This window comes from Phocoena phocoena, chromosome 3 (assembly GCF_963924675.1).
Source record: "Phocoena phocoena chromosome 3, mPhoPho1.1, whole genome shotgun sequence".
NCBI classification, from domain to species: Eukaryota; Metazoa; Chordata; class Mammalia; order Artiodactyla; family Phocoenidae; genus Phocoena; species Phocoena phocoena.
In genome coordinates, this window is record NC_089221.1 from 159308036 (window position 1) to 159324078 (window position 16043).

The window sequence follows — 16043 nt, forward strand, 5'->3', positions numbered from 1 at the left end:
TCAAATATACTCCAATATAAAATAAAAAGTTAAAAAAATTTTTTTAATAGTGACAACACTAAATGCTGGTAAGGATGCAGAGAAACTAGTTCACTCACACACTGCTGGTGGGAGTGTAAAATGCCACTCTGGAAAATGGTTTGGCTGTATCTTAAAAACTAAACATGCAATTACCATACTACCCAGCAATTGCACTCCTGGGCACTCATTCCAGAGAAATGAAACTTAGATTCACACAAAAACTTGTACACAAATGTTCATAGCAGCTATTTTCTTTGTAATATCAAAAACTGGAAACAGGGCTTCCTTGGTGGTGCAGTGGTTGACAGTCCGCCTGCCAATGCAGGGGACATGGGTTCGATCCCTGGTCCGGTAGGACCCCACATGCCGCGGAGCAGCTGGGCCCGTGCGCCACAGCTGCTGAGCCTGTGCTCTAGAGCCCGAGAGCCACGACTACTGAAGCCCGCGAACCTACAGCCCGTGCTCTCCACAAGAAGAGAAGCCCCCGCAATGAGAAGCCCGCACGCCACAACTAGAGAAAACCCACGCGCAGCAGCAAAGAACCAATGCAGCCAAAAATAAACAAATAAAAATTAATTAATTAATTTTAAAAAACTGGAAACAACCTTGATATGATATTTAAATGAATTTTGATACATCACTACCATGGAAAACTACTCAGCAATAAAAAGGAATGAACTGCTAATAAATGCAACAGCTTGGATGGATCTAAAGGGAATTATGCTGAGTAAGATAAAAAGCCAATCCCAACAGGTCACATATTGTATATTCCTCTTATATAGCAGACTTTTTGTAAAAATAATTCCCATGCTTAGCTATTTCTTTCTTTTTTTGTAGCAGCTTTATTGAGGTATAATTCACACACACAATTCACCCATTTAAAGTATAAAATTCAATGGCTTTTACCATAGTTACTGATAGGCACGACCATAACTGCAGTCAATTTTAGAACAATTTCATCACTCCCAAAAGAAAGCTCGTACTCGTTAGTTGCCACCTCTCGATCTCTTCATCTGCCCCTGCCATAGGCAAACTCAATCTACTTTCTGTCTCTATAAATTTGCCTGTTCTGGACATGTGGTCTTTGTGACTGAGTTCTATCACTTAGCACAGTTTTTCAAGTTTCATCCATGTTGTAGCATGTACCATTCCTTCTTTATAGCTGAATAATATTCCATTGTGTGGATATACCACATTTTGTGTGTCCAGTTATCAAGTGATGAACATTTGGGTTGTTTCTAACTTTTGACTATTATGAATAATGCTACTATGAACATGCATGTACAATTTTTCATGTGGACATATGTATTTATTTCTCTTGGGTATATACCTAGGAGTAGAATTCCTGGATCATATAGCAATTCTATGTTTAACCTTTTCAGGAACTTCCAGCCTGTTTTCCAAAGTGGCTACATGATTTTACTTTCCCACCAGCGACCTAAAGGCGCTCCAATTTCTACATATCCTCACTAAGACTTATTATTATCTGTCTTTTTTTTTTATAGCCTCCTAGTGTGTGTGAAGTGATATTTCATTGTGGTTTTGATTTGCATTTGTCTGATGACTAATGCTATGGAGGAGTTTTTCATGGGCTTATTGAACATGTGTATATCTTATTTGGGGATTTGGGTTATTTGTAAGAGTGATTTGTTAGAGTCCTATATATATATTCTAAATACAAATCTCTTATCAGTAATTATTTGCAAATATTTTTTCTCATTCAGTGGGTTGTCTTTTCACTTTCTTGATAGTATCCTTTAAGGAACAGAATTTTTCAATTTTAGTGACATCACATTTATCTGTTGTTTTCTTTAGTTGTTTGTGCTTCTGGTGTCATGGATGAGAAACCACTGCCACATCCAAGATTATGAAATTCACCCATTTTTTTCTCTAAAAGTTCTACAGTTTTAATTCTTACATTTAGGTATTTGATCCATTTTGAGTTAATTTTTTTATATGGTTGGAGGTAAGGATCCAAAGTCATTCTTTTGCTTGTGGATATCCAGTTGTTCCAGAACCATCTGTTGAAAAGACTCTTCTTTTCTCATTGAATTATTTTGGCATCTATGTAGCATTCTTGAAATATCAAAATTATGGAGATGGAGAATAGACTAGTGGTTTCCAGTTGTTGGGGATGGGATAGGGGAAGGGAGGGAGGTGACTGTAGCTATGAAAGGGCACAGGAGGCCACTGGGTAAAGTGTACATGAGCTACCGCTGTATCATGTTTTTAGAACTACATGTGAATCTACAATTATCTCAAAATAAAAGATTATTTAATAAATATTTTAAACATGCACACATATAGACACAGATGTCCCCATCTTTTCACTAGACCATTGTCTTGAAGCCTCAAGGATGCCTGAGAATACCAGGAATGTGCTGTTTTGGGAACTGGTATCATTTTATGATGCAGCTTTGCGCTTCACAGAAATGGAAGGGGAACCTTGACCTTGGCTCAGAGGAGTCTCTAGGTATACATGAGCCTGGAGAATTACAGAACATAGTCTCTCTGGGTTTCCAAAGTTGAATCAGGGGCCCCTGGGATGGTGGTTGCAGTGCCTCTGCTTAGCAGTTTGTTCTTTGTCTTCAAGGTTTTCCAAGGATCAGGCTGGAGTGAAGAAGGATCAGGCTTCCTACTCTAACTTTGCAGTGACCTTTGTCCATGAGTGTGGGGCTGGGTTCTGTGTGCATATACAAATATTACCTTCAGAACATTTGCTCCAGGATGCAGAGAACACCTACTGTGTGCCTGTTTTTTGTATGGACACTGGAGAAACAGTGGTGAACAACACAGGCAGGTTGACATTCTAGTGAGAGACAGAAAATAAGCACATGAACAAAGACAGAATATCAGAGACAAATACATGCTATAAAGGAAAAATAAGGGAGGCTGAAGGGGCGGGGGCTCTATTAAGTAGGGTAGTTCTAGAGGTTTTTGAGCAAAGATCTCCAAAAAGTGAGAGAATAAACTGGCTTGCAAAAATTTTGGAAAGATAGCTTCCAGGGAGAGGGAACAATAAGTAAAAACACTCCCTGCCCCGCCAAGCATGCCTAGCACTTCTGGGGGAATGTGAGGGGAGGGGCAATGTGACTTGAGCTCAGTAAACAGGGCAGGAGGCTGTCGGGGGAACAGTAGGGGTGGGAAATGAGATTGAGAGGTAGGCAAGGCCAGATCATACAGGGCCTTGGAGAAAATGATAGGAATCTTTTGTTTCATTTCAAGTGCCACAGGAAGCCAGTGAAGGGTGGAGAGCAGGACAGAAGCATAATCTAATTTATATTTTTAAAGTATCCCTCTGGCCTTTGTGTGGAGGATGAGTGTTTTGGGGCTCTAGAAGGGAAGCAGGGATCCTTAAAAAACTGAAAGTAGAACTACCACATGGATCCAGCAATCCCACTCCTGGGCATGTATCTGAAGAAAACCATAATTCGAAAAGATACATGCATCCCAATGTTCATTGAAACATTATTTACAATAGCAAAGACATGGAAGCAACCTAAATGTCCATGAACAGAGGAATAAAAAGAATGAAATAATAAAAGAAAGATCTACTCAACAAATTTCAAGTATATACAGTATTATTAACTATAAAAAAAAAACAAAGAGAGGAAACAGGGAGACCACTATGAAGGCTGTCACAGTTGTCCAGGTGAGCTGTGAAGACGGCTCTGAATAGTGTAATAACAGTGCAAAGGTGAGAAGTGATTGGGCCAGAATGGTTTTGCAGGTAGAGCTGATATCTTGTTTCTGTGGATTGGACTTTGGGTATGAGAGAAAGGGAGTCCAGGTTTGGGCCCTGAGCAACTGGTTCAACCGTAGCTCTGTTTACTGAAGACTGGGGGAAAGCTAATATAATGCTAGATAATGATACATGCTAAGGAGGAACTAGAGTAGGGTCAGAGTCTGGATCACGGCAGAGCTGGGTTGCGGAGGTTGGCAGGGGCAATTTTAGATAGGACGCCCATTGGGGCAAAGAAATATTAATAGGTGTTCCATGTAAAAGGGGGTTCCATGGGAAAAAAAAACATTTTGCAAAACAGTAGGTTAAAACAAATTGAAATTACTGCAGAATTCCTCAGAAACATCGATAGCCTAATGACATCATGAATCCAAAGGAGGGCAGGGGGAGGGGAGAATGTAGCACATAAAGGCTATACTCCTGTGATCATGGGTGCCCTCTGGGAACAGGGTTCCAAGGAATGCTTGTGCAGATTGAAGAATACTGTTGATACACCAAGGTCGCTGCACCAGGAGCATGGAGCTCTGCTCTGGGAACCCCTGTGGCCCCTCAAGCCATTTATCATCTTGTGGTGTTTTCCTTCTTGCCTAGATGTGGTGCCATCTCCCAGCTGGAGCCCAGAGAGCACCCCTGTGTTTTGGATTTGCAGGGGCTGTGAAAGCAGAGGCACAGAGGCCCACCCTGGAGAGTAAAGCTATGGAGCCTGTCTATGCACCCACTAAACGCCCTTACTTTCTTCCTCTCTCCTGCACCTCCATTAGCTGACTGAGCCGCAATTGCTGTGACAAAGTGCAAGTGTATGCGCCTCTTCAAACTCTGCCTTCTCTCTGCCTTCCCTTTTTCAAACTTTCAATTTGGAAATTTTCAAACACATACAAAGTAAAATATAATAAACCCTGATGTAAAATATAATATTTTAAAATATTTTTTATTTTAAAATATTTTTATTTATGCTATTTTAAAAAATAACATATAATAAAATATATTACATATAATATTTTATTATATGTAAAATATAATAAACCCATCACTAGCTTCAAAAGTTACCAACTCCTGGTCATCTTCTGCCATCTAAATTCCCACCTACTTCCCCTCAATCCTTCACATAATTTTGAAACAAATCTCAGACATTTTATTATTTCATCCATAAAGACTTCAGTATAAATAATACCACAATACTGTTATCGTGTTTTAAAAAAATTAATAAATTTTCATATCAAGTATCCAGTCATTGTTCTCATTTTCCCAATTGTTTCACACAAACAACATATAGATATTTTTACTTTCTGTGTTTTATCAATACCCAAATAAATTAGAAATATCATCATTAGTTGATACATCTCTTAAGTATCTTTTAATATGACAGTTCTCTCTCTTTTTTTTCCTTGCAAATTTTTGTTGAAGAGACTGAGTCATTTTTCTGTTAGTTTCCCACAGTTTGTATGTTGCTGGCTGACTCTCTTTCATGCTTCTCTGTTCCTATATTTCCTATAAATTGGTAACTGGATCCAGAGAATTGATCAGATTCAGGGTTTTTTATTTTATTTGTTTGTTTGGTTGGTTGGTTAGTTGTTTTTTGTTGGATTATTTGGTTTTTTTGTTTGTTTATTTTGTTTACATCCGTTCTTCCATTGGGAGTGGCAATGACATCCTAACCCCATGGCTACCCACTGATTATCAGGAACGCTTTTATAAAGGAGATTTCTCATCAAGTATTTGGTTATACTCATGTATGTACAGAATAAATGCTTGATTTCGCAACCCCTCCCCCCCACACACACACTTTGCCAGTTTTCAGTAAAGTGGTTCCCTAGCAGTAAATGAGATTGTTACCAAACTCAGGTTTGGCAGCTCACCACTAGAAAGCCAATATTTGAGAGGCAAGTGCTGGTAGAAAGAAAAGTTGCTTTAGGGCTTCCCTGGTGGCGCAGTGGTTAGGGGTCCGCCTGCCGATGCAGGGGACGCGGATTCATGTCCCGGTCCGGAAGGGTCCCACATGCGGCGGAGCGGCTGGGCCTGTGAGCCGTGGCCACTGAGCCTGCGCGTCCAGAGCCTGTGCTCTACGGTGGGAGGGGCCGCAACAGTGAGAGGCCCGTGTACCACAAAAAAAAAAAAAAAAAAAGTTGCTTTGATTGGAAGGCTGTCAATCTGGGGAGAAGGCAGACTCTTGTCCCCAAAACCAACTCCAAAGATTCTGCTAAGCCATGACAGTTTTTAAAGAGAAAAAGGGCAGAATCTCAGTGAATCATCAAGGGAGGTGGTCAAGCTCTGCATCATTTTCCATTGCATGCAGGCTGGCTGACTCCTTGTGATCTTTCTTTAGGATGTTATCTCATCTGCGTGATCTGCCTGCAGGATTGCTAAGGGGGCTGCTGGGGGTAGAGAGCTAGTCATACTTTATTTAATTCTTCATTCCTACTTCTTTTATTGTTTTTAAATTTAATTTTATTTATTTTTTATACAGCAGGTTCTTATTAGTTATCTATTTTATACATATTAGTGTATGTATGTCAATCTCAATCTCCCAATTCATACCACCACCACCACTATCCACCCCCTCCCCGCTTTCCCCCCTTGGTGTCTATACATTTGTTCTCTACATATGTGTTTCTATTTCTGTCTTCCAAACCGGTTCATCTGTACCATTTTTCTAGATTCCACATATATGCATTAACATACAATATTTGTTTTTCTCTTTCTGACTTACTTCACTCTGTATGACAGTCTCTAGGTCCATCCATGTCTCTACAAATGACCCAATTTTGTTCCTTTTTATGGCTGAGTAATATTCCCTTGTATGTATGTACCACATCTTCTTTATCCATTCATCTGTTGATGGGCATTTAGGTTGCTTCTATGAGCTGGCTATTGTAAACAGTGCTGCAATGAACACCGGGGTGCATGTTTCTTTTTGAATTATTGTTTTCTCTGGGTATATGCCCAGTAGTGGGATTGCTCCTACTCTTAATCTAGGGAAAGAGTCAACAGATTAGGCAAGTTATCATCTGCATTTAGTAGAGCATAAATCAGGAGTTAGGTTAAATGTTACCTAGTGGTCTCATTTCTATAAGGTTTAAGGGGAACAGAAATAGGCAAAAAGGGAAGGGGCAAAAGAGCTGCTTATAAATCTCCACTGTTAGACATCATTCCATTTCTATAGAATTAGGGGCGAAGGTCCATCTTCTGTAACTTCTTCATGCTAACATAGGGCGTTATACACTTAGAGTGGAAGATGTCGGCCTGGGTCTGTAGCATCTCTTTGCTGACAATTTTAGTTGTTCACTTGTATATATGGGCAGAGTAAGCTGCAATTATTATTATTATTATTTTTTTTTTTTTGCGGTACGTGGGCCTCTCACTGTTTTGGCCTCTCCTGTTGTGGAGCACAGGCTCCAGACACGCAGGCTCAGCAACCATGGCTCACGGGCCCAGCCGCTCCGCGGCATGTGGGATCTTCCCAGACCGGGGCACGAACCTGTGTCCCCTGCAGGTTCTCTCAACCACTGTGCCACCAGGGAAGCCTGCTGCAATTATTTTGATGCCCACAAAGATATAGGTTATTATGAGCGATAATGTTAATCCCATTCTCTTGAGGCCAGTTCGTGGAATTGTGCTAGCCAAAGACCCCGTAGTGCTCAAGATGGAGCAGCTTATGTCATGGCTACAGTCTGGTCATCGTGCAGTTAGCTTTTTCCCTCTGGTGGCAGTTATAGCATCTGTAAAACAACTCGGGAATGTGCATCAGACACTGAAAGATTCTGTGACTCTATTGTCCAAATCGTTAACTACTGGAGCCCGCTCTTTTGTGACTCAGGGAGGCCTGGGAGATTTCAGCTTTTCTACAAACAAGAAGCAGAGGACACGGAGGGGCCTTTGTACTTGGCAGAGTGGGGGAGGGTTTTGCTCAGTTTCAAGGTGTTGGATATTTTTGGATGCCATTATCAATCCGCGGATTTAAATTTATTAGATGTGTTTGGTCCACTGCAGTCATAATTCTCACTGAAGTGCAAATCAGTTTGCCCAAAGAGGGTAGCTTCAGGTTGGCCCCAGATTCCTCTTGCCTGGCCCAGGTGTTTCAGGTTCACTCCCTCCCCAGTCAGCCATTTCTCCAAGGACCCCTCGTTTCTCTGCTTCACTAATGGGATTTATATATTTACCAGCCTTTTTTGTTCCTGGCCACGACTGGGGAGCTCAGAAAATGCTTGTTTCATTCTGCAGGAATTTCAGTTCATTCCTAAAGGTCTACAGCCACCCCTGGTTTTAGGTTTAACTTTGAAACATGGTAAACTAGAGCTCCGAAAGAGAACTTAAATTCTGTGGGTCAGCAGGGCGGCCAGAACCAGTGACACGCGGTCCTCCCGGCCTCCTAGAGCAAAACCAGAACTTCACCAGAGGGCCTGTAGAGCGCAGCGCCCCGGCGGCTTCTCTGTCTTGGTTACTTTTGCTCAAAGGTTGGGGTCACGGCCGCAGTTGTTGGGGGTACAGGGCAGGGGCCAAGCAGCCGTAGACTATGGGATGTCAGATAGGTGCGCAGAGGGAAGGGCTGGAAGAGACCGTGTTCCCATGCCTCTGGCTGCTGCGGATGGAAAGGGTGGGCAAGCGCCTGTTCGTCCTGCGCGATCCACTGGCTGCCGGAGGGCGGAGCGAGCGAGCAGTGGCAGAACTCGCTTAACCCCAAGGAGAAGTGACAGGGAAGTGGTGGGAGCTTGGCTAAGAGGCTTGCTCTGCGCTCTCTCACAGTCTCCCCGGTTGGGATCTGGAAAGTCACACCTGCAGCGTGAGCAACACGGTGTCCTCTCCAGAATCGAAATTTCCGCGTGGCATGGTGGATTTTTTTTTTCCTGGAACAGTGAAGAGTTATTTAAGTGGCGGTAAAATGTAGGAAAGATCATTGAATTAACCCTTCTTTGGGTGGCCCTTACTACCTCTGGCAGGGACTAGACTATGCCATCCCGAAACAGGCCCCTTCCGCATAAGGTTCGTTTTGAGCTAAAGGCAATTGAGAATCACCAGGTACAGAAAAGGGTTCTCTGCCCCTATCTGCCTAAAAACAAGGCATACATTTCCCCATGGGAAGGCGGTGCTCTGTTCGTGGGTACCTGGAAGAGGAAAGCCACTCATCCCCAAAGACAGAGTCTGCACCCCAGATAAGTCTGCAAAAATAAGCCTTACTAAAACCCTTATCTTCTGTTGGTTCCCACATATATTTCTTAGTCACCTATCCAGAAATTGTCCTTTGCTACCCAAACAAAACCTCTTAACTTTGTTAAGAAGGGTATATAAGCTCTTGAGTCTAATCTTTCCTTTCAGTTTTGAAACTGAGTCCCCCTAAACTGAGTTTCTCTGCCTAGTTTACGGTTAACGTCTCTGTCCAAAGCTTTTTTCTTTCTCTTATCCTGTACCTGTTCCCCTTTTGGAATGAGGAGTATCAAGGAAAAGAGGAGATTGAAACTGAGCAGGGTGCTGCAGGGCCTTTCTTGTGTAAAAGCCCTGCCAGACTGCACCCCCCACCCCTTGAGTTTGTAGGAAAAGGCTTTTGTCTCCTAGCCCTTTCCTGAGTTCCAAAGAACAGATTCAAGCAGTTACTAATTAGGAAAGTGAGGGAATGCAGAAACAGGAAAAGCAGTCCAGAAATAATAGTTCAGCATAAAAACAGTACTAATTCCTCCTCAAGTGATATATATACATCTATGTCAATCTATACGTATGTAATAATCTGATACATATCTTTGAATATTCAACAGGAACTAAGGCCCCTACTCAGGGGGCCTTAATTTAACTAACTACATGCTGAGACCCCAAACTGGTCCGAACCAGGTTGATGATTGAGATTCCTGGAGTACCACCCTGTTACCTCACCATCAACCAGTCAGAAGAAAGTCATGCATCCTGCAGCCCTCACCCCAAATGTTGCCTTTAAAAAACCTTCCCTAAAAGCTGTTGGAGAGTTTGGGTCTTTTGAGCACAAGCTGCCCATTCTCCTTGCTTGGCCCTGCAATAAAACTTTCTCTGATCCAAACTTCAACATTTTGGTTTGTTTAGCTTCACTGTGGGTGAGGCATATGAACTTGGGTTCGACAGCAGTTTCTGGTCTCTTCTGTGAATTCCTGTGCATGTCAAATTTTAATAGAATTATATACCTTTTTTCTCCTGTTAATCTGTCTTCTGTTAGTTAAATTCATATGCCCTCAGTCACTGAATGTAAAAGGGTAGAGGGAAAGTTATTCCTTCCTTACACTTCTAAGTAAATACCAGTTCAAAGTGAGTCTTAATCCTTTTTAAGCTCATGGGATAACTCTCTCCCTTTACAATGCTACTGTTGTCCTAAATCAGAAATAAATCCCAGTAAAGGGTCATGGTTGTCTTAAAGCAAAAGGACAGCTTTATTGTTTGAAAGGTTTGCGAACTGGGGATATGCAGCCTTTGGCTGTGACTGAAAGTACATTTCCCGGGAGTGGAGGAGGCGATGGATTTTTAAAAGCAAAAACCACAGAAGCCACAGTTGGGAGGCTTGTAAGAGACTTGGATGGCTCTTGAAGCCTGACCACAAGTCCTTAGAGCTTGACTGAAACTCCTCAATGATTTGTTGTTGTTGGAGCTTCTTGTTAGGGGCTTTCCAGCAGGATCCTTAGCAGAATCAGAAGTCCTTATAGCTGTGTGATTGCGGTTTTTCTAAGAATACGGAATATATGACTGAACCCCCAGCCTGTCATAGCCGCCTGGCTCCATTTTATTTTGGGCCCCTGTTAGCCATGCTGGGTCCCTTTTGTATGTTGCTTCCACAGGGGATTCCTCTTAGTTTTACTTTTCCTTAGGGGATTTTATTTTATCTTTACACTAAGGAGCCCCCCCTGTACCTGCAGAATCGCAGGCTGCATTTCCCCCCAGAACCTCTGTCCAGTCTCTAAACACTTTTTGTTTCTGTAGCTTTAACTTTTCCTAGGATATTTTATCTTTCTTTCCACCCAAATCTGCACCTATGTGTTGGTGTTCCTAATAATTACACCTAGATCCATCCTCTCTGTTCCTCCTGGTTTTTGTGCCAACAGTATTTTCCTCACAGGATTGTTCTGGGGATTAAATGAGATGGTCTGTGAAGTGCTAAGCCCTGCACTTGGCACATAGTAGGTGCTTAAAATGTTGGTTGCAGTTAATGTGGGTGCTGGTGTGTAATTTTCTCTTTCTTGGTCCTGCCAGCCCTGCCAAAGGGCCCTGCCACAAGCCAGGGTCTAGATGGCACAAACTCAGTTTTGTCTGTCTTATCTGATTCACATTATATCCAGGCTCACAGTTGACAGAACAACACAAATGCTAACTTATTCATTTACAATGGGAAATCTTATGTGTCAGGGACTGAAATATGCACATGGACAGGCATCACGAGGTGCCTTGGTAACCAGGAAGCTGGATTCATAGTCAGAAGATCACCAGGATGGGCAAGGACGACTAACAGAAGGATGTTCTTTTAAATACATGTATGTTCTCCCCCACTAAAACTACTAAGGCAGGCTTTGATTACAGAAGTTTTGAAAAGCTAACAAACAAAAATGTCAAAATCCCACCACTAGAAATGAATTTCTTTCTAGCCTTTTTGCCCCACTGTAGAGAATGTTCTTCTGCATGTCTCTTTAAATAGGTAAATCATTTACAGTCTAACGCTTTTTATCCTGCTCTTTCTTTCAACAGGAGTATTTTCCACCTTATTATTGATATTATGCCTACTGCCTCCCTATTTTCTGCAGTTCAGTGTTTCTCAGAGCCTAATAGAATTCCTTGGAAGCTTGTGACAAATACAGTCTTAAATACCACCCAGAGCTATTAAAACAATTTCTGGAGGGTGCATCTTCCCAGGGTGATTATTTTGTACACTGGAGCTGAGAATGAAAGACAGTTCATTTCCATTAACCAGGACTATTTAGGAATGCTTTTGCTGCAGGTAATGAAAGACTGACTAAATGGCTTGAACAATGAGAACATTTCATTTTGTCACGTGTCAAGAGCGTGGTGATGCAGACCAACATCAGGACTGGTGCAGCAGACCAGTGGCATTGATGGAGACTCAGGCTTACCCCATGTATTAGTCAGAGTACTCCAGAGAAACAGAAACGATAGGGGGAGAGAAAGAGAGAGATTGACTTATTATAAGGAATTGGCTCTCACAGTTATGGAGGCCAGCAAGTTCTAAGATCTTCAGGGTGTCAGCATGCTTGAGACCAAAGAGAGCCAATGTTTTAGTTCCAGTCCAAAGACAGGAAAAAAGCCAACGTCCTAGTTTGAAGGCCATCAGACAGGAAGAATTCTCTCTTACTTGGAGGAGGGTAAGACTTTTTGTTCTATTCAGGCCTTCAGTTAATTGGATGAGGCCCACCCAAATAAGAGAGGGCAACCTGCTTTACTCAGTCTATCAAGTGTGAATCTCATTCAGAGGTAAAGAAAATGTGGCATATATATACAATGGAATACTACACAGCCATAAAAAAGAATGAAATATTGCCATTTGCAATGACATGGATGGACTTGGAGGGTATTATGCTAAGTGAAATAAGTTAACAGAGAAAAACAAATACTATATGATATCACTTATATGTGGACTCTAAAAAAATTTTTTTTAAACTAATGAATATAACAAAAAATGAAACAGACTCAAAGATACAGAGAACAAACTACTGTTTACCAGTGGGGAAGGAGAAGGGGGGAGGGAAAATATAGGGATGGGGGATTAAGAGGTATGAACTATTATGTATAAAATAAGCTACAAGGATATATTGTACAACATGGGGCTTGTAGCTAATATTTTATAATAACTATAAATGGAGTATAACCTTTAAAAATTGTGAATCACTATGTTGTATACCTGTAACTTATGTAATATTGTACATCAACTATATCTCAATTTTTTAAAGTTTTTAAAATGTGAATTTCCAGAATAGAAATATCTGGGCACCAGTCAGTTGACACAAAATTAGCCATCACACCCTATCTTCTGCCCTGCACTCATCAGTTGTTTGCCTTTAGATTCTCCTGTGTGCTGCTTCATGGTTACAAGAAGACTGCAGGTGCTCCAGGCATCATACGGACCTTTAAGCAGGAAGAAGAAGGAGGAACAGGCAGTATCAGCCAGCTCTCTTCTGTGCTGGTTTCCTTTTTTTAATTAAAAACAAAATCTTTCCTAAACCCACAGCAAACTTTTCCTGAACACCTCAATGGCCCAAATTGGTTACCTGGCCTCCTTTGGCTACAAGGGGGAAGGCTGGGAAATTGAGTATCTGAAAAAACAGTAAGAATCATTACACCAATCCTGAACAGTCTGGGCATATTGCTGTCCCTTATAATTTGGGGGCTCTGTTAGCCAAGAAGAAGGGAGGTAGAATAACTACTGGGGAAGCGTCCAACAGTATCATCCACAGTCCACAAACTGAAATCCCATCCCCGAGTGCCTCTCTGAGACTGCACTCTTGGCATCATTGGGATTTGGGATGTTTATAAGCTCAAACACATTTGTATAGACAATTTCTTGGCTTATCTCCCCCAAACTGATTCTCTTTATTATAGTGAAGTTTAGTATTTTAATTCCTAGATGGTAGCCTTCTTCCTCCTGTTTCTGTGTCTTTTGGGGTTGAGGGAGGGTGCCTTGCTGTGGACCCCATATGTGTCCAGATTGAAACTTCTCAGGGTGGAGGATGGAAGTCCTGGCACTGACTATCAGCGTCGGTGGCCATGTGGTGCCCAGATCCCAGGGGCAAACAGCTCAGCTCCAGAATAGCCTCCCACCCCTTCTGCAATCAGAAGCCTCCCCCTCTCCCCTTCTCCTGCTGGTTTCTGACAGATGTCCTGGATGTGCTCACAGGTGATGCCTGTGCCACCTCCCTCCCCCCAGCAGCCCATCTTATGACCCAGTGCCCCATGCTGTGCCATCTTGGATTGGGTGGAGTGGTCGGGGGTGGGGGGGAGTGCACATCTCTACAGGATGCAGATGAGATGTTTCTGCTTCCATGATTCAGTTTCAGCAGATGGTACCCCATGCCTGCAGAATGAAGTCACAGGACCAGAGTTTTAGGAACACTTGTGCCCACCATGCAGGTAAAAATATGGACCTCAGCCTTTTCTGTAATTTTCCCTAGCCCAGCCAAGAACAGGCCGTGATGTTTCACAAGACCTCACTATTGGGAGAAAAACCTACCACTGGCTACACTTGATACCCACAGATCCTAGGCAGTCTGGGTCCCTTACAGATACCCCCCTGCTAGAGGCAGGCCTCTCCCCTAAGTGCTTCTCTGGGCTCCAAGAGAGCCAGACCCAGGGAGAAGGAGTCAACATTTGACCCCACATAAAGCTGCACTTCTAAGACCTCAGGTCCTGTCTCAATATCTTTCTCTTCACTGGGGAATGAAGGAGGATGATCTACTCCCCTCAGGAGCCAATGCCTATAGGAATGTGACCCCGTAACAATAGTAGTTAATACTGATATAGTGCTTATTATATGTCAGGCCCTGCTCTAAGTGCTTTATATATACTAATTTATTTTTCACAACAATTCTGTGAAGTAGGTACTGTTATTACCTATTTTCCAGATGAGGATGCTGAGACCCAGGGCAGTTAAGTACCAGCCCAGAGTTACCCAATTACCTAGAAACCCAGAGCCCAACACTGATTCAAGAGAGATGCCTTGGAGCAGGGTTCCATTTTCTAAGAGCTGGCTCTCCAAATTAGGGAAATAGAGAGCTCCTTTGATTTTCAACTTCCCCGAAGTCTTATATAACTGTGAGTTAATCCATGTTTACAACAGGAAGTCTAATTCTCTCTCTTTTTAAAAAAAAAAAAAAAAAAAGGGCTCCTACTTGGTCTTGGTGTCCTGTGGTCTGTGAGCGACAAGAGGAGAAAAATGGCATCTCCAAGAGGAGATCAGTCAGCTGGGCTTGGACCAGCCGGTGCCAAAGATGTTTTCAAGACAATGTTTCAAAGATGTCAAAGATCATAGCTTCTAAACTGCCCAGCTGTGTATCCTTGGGTGATTTGCTTACCCTCTTTGTTTCCTCATCTATAGGATGCAGGGTGGTATATACAGTGCCTTCATCATAGGGTTGATGAGAAAATTCAATATATCAATATATGTAAAGCACTTAGAACAGTACCTAGTACAAAATACACACCATAAGAGTCCTCAATATTGTTGATTATCACTGCAGATACAAGTTTCAGCCAGGACTTCTGAAAAAAAAAAAGACACATCTACTTTTGCCCTAAAAATGAGCACAGAAGGAGAACTACTGTCCCTTCCAGATCTTTTTCCAGGGATCGTGAGTTATCCCTTAAGAGTCCCTGATAAATCATGTTTCTGCAGGTTCCTCCCTGTCTCTCCTGCAGCTCAACAGTGCCACATAAGAATTTTACACATCCATTGTGTAAAAACCACTGACATTAAAAGGCAAACAGCAAAGAGAATAGCAACATTTATAGCAAATTCAAAAGGTAAATTCCTTTAATACATAATGTATTCGTACAATGTATAAAAACTCCACAAAAGGTGTCAAGATGATACTTGATCTAAGAAGGGCCAGCGGTTGATGGAGGAGATCACTATAAGGGTAAGCAAATTAAACAAGATATGATTTTTTTGCCTGGAAATTTACAGAAAAAACCACACCTGTTAAAACCTAATCCTGGAGAGGTGTGTGTGTCAAGGGCTCTGTATTTATGGCTGGGGGCCTCGTAAATTGATACAATCCTTCTTGAGAGTAGTTTAGCAGTCTGATTCCATTTAAGTTTTATTAAGCTTAAATTAAAATTTTGAATAAATACTACACTCACATGATTCAAAATGCAAGGAATATAAGAAGGATATGCACTGAAAATTCTCCTTCCCACCTGTCTCCTCCAACAACCCAGCTACCTCCCCACAGACAGCCAATGTTAGTGGTTTCTGGTGCAAACTTACAGGGATATTTTAATGTATACAAATATGTACATATTCTTATCATCCTTTCTTACACAAAGTATAGCATATGATAACTTGGAACATTGACTTCTTGCATCTTAGATATTTCCACACCAATTCATAAAGAGCTCCCTATTTCTTTTTTATGGGTGAATATTAGTCTGTTGCATGGTGTTAAGTGTTGTTTTGTATCCCCTTGAGAATTCTTCTGTTGAAGTCCTAACTCCTGACCCTGAGTAGCTCAGAATGTGATCTTATCTGGAAATAGGGTCACTGCAGACATAATTAATTAAGATGAGGTCACAATGGAGTAGATGTTTCCAGTTCCAAGCTTGTACTGCTCGT